Genomic DNA, 2,098 nt, shown 5'->3' with positions numbered 1-2,098 from the left:
AAAAAAAAAATCACAATGAGCCAAAAAAGGCCATCTATGGATCATTGCTGGTATTGAGATTAGTTCTGATGTTAGCCTATTCATAACATAGAACATTTGATTTTCCTGTGCTTAGGTAGCTATTGATAATAGCGCTAATATTTTTATCCATGTGTTTGTGGACATATTCATGTATGAACTGATATTGTCCATAATAGTCCTAGTGAAGACAAATTTATACTATAAGATGATATAATTTATATTGAATCTGCCAATGTTTAGTGATTATATCCTATTCTTTATCATTCTTGACCTAGAACCTGGTTACAAGCCTTACATACTTTCCTGGTTCTTAATCAAAATGAGACTCTCCTGATATATATCTCAAGCTCATTCAAGTATCTAGGTAGGTCATATCCTAATAATTATGGCAAACAACTTTATGGACAGGTGTACTGGCAAAATAATTGTGTCCTAAAACAAATCTAAGCATGCATGATTTCTCCTTTCATCCTTTATAGGAGTTGGAGAATGTGCCTGAGACCCTATACATACATGACCTGTACTCTGAGACTTCATTTGACTTTTTTATTTTAAGAAACACTCTATGTTGCCATAATAGCCTTAAACTACTTCTGTAATCTAGGCTGTCCTCAAACTTATCATCCTGCTTCAACTTCTCTAATCACTGAGATTCTGGAGCTGTGATACTGCTTGTCTTCCTGAAGATTCTTTGAAGGAGAACACAGATATTTCTCAAAGATTAATAGTTACTGTGACACAGGTGAGTGACAAAGCAGTTACATCATAGTGCAGGCTACTGGATCATTAATAACAAGGTAAATGCAAAGGGTGTTCCTAAGTAGTCTTGACATTTTTATTATAGGTGTCCTGATAATAGGTGTACTTCCTTGCCTAGCAACAAGGATGAAGTCAAGTTATACTCATCCCTTGGAGACATTAACTCAATCATGTTTTGCAAATTCTTGGAGAGTCAAGTTTCTGCCATATTTTGTCATTCATGGTTTTTTATATACCTTATCTTTCTATTAATATATATTAGATTTTGCTTTATGCTTTACTGACAGACTAGATAAATATAATGATGCCACAGTAGAGGTAATAGTAGAGTGTGTTTAATTTTTAATTTGAGAATGTTTTTGATAAGGGTGAAGGAGTAGTTTCAGGTAACCATGGAAGAAAGATAAACCAATTGGTTAGAATCCAGGGAGGGTAGGTAGATGCAGAAATAATGCCACAGTCTGGAAAACTTTAATATGGACATCTGGAGTAAGGCCCATATCTTAGGTTTTCCCAGTGACATTCTCAGAAATAGGATGTCGTGGTACATGAAGGATATACTCAATAGTACAGTTGTTCCTATCTTCATCTGTACAGGTAAGTGACATCTGTTTCATATATTTATAATAAAATATTAGGTCTGGAATCATGGAGTTCTTTAGTAAATCTGGTGAATGGGATTTAAATTCCAGTATAAGTTGAATCTGTGTATGCTGAGAAGTTATGTTAGAGTTCACTTTTATTGTTCGCCTCATTAAGCCCAAGAGTAATCATAGTTTTGTTGCAGATTTCATGACAAGAAAGGATGAATGATTGCCAAATTGTGGTCATATTGGAAGACATATCTATCTTCAGGTAGAGTTGGTAGTATCCCTCAATATAGATCATGGGTAAATGAATGAGTTTGTCCCCTTGGTTTGAACAAGCTTTTTCCTGATATGTTTTTATGTTTACCCTTCCAGTTAGCTTAAAGAAAGGACAATTGCCCAGAAAAGACTGTTGGTAGAATTGAAATGTTAGTTATGTTGAGATTGACAGGCATCAGGTTGTGTTTCTGACACAGGCCAATATATCAGAATGAGACACATGATATCATCAAGTTGAACACTTTGTATCTAGGTTATTGGTATGAGTCTGATCATAGAATATCTGATCTCTACTCTCATAGTTAAATAATGTTTGTACCTCCAACTCTTCTTCTCAATATGCATTTTTCAGATGCCATGAATTCAGGGAATCATTGAAAAATAGTTGTATTTTTCTCTTTATTTCCATTTTATTGATTTCAGCCAATCCTCAGTTTGAGTATTTTCTGCTG

This window comes from Mastomys coucha, chromosome X (assembly GCF_008632895.1).
Source record: "Mastomys coucha isolate ucsf_1 chromosome X, UCSF_Mcou_1, whole genome shotgun sequence".
NCBI classification, from domain to species: Eukaryota; Metazoa; Chordata; class Mammalia; order Rodentia; family Muridae; genus Mastomys; species Mastomys coucha.
Note: the sequence above shows the minus strand (reverse complement) of the source record.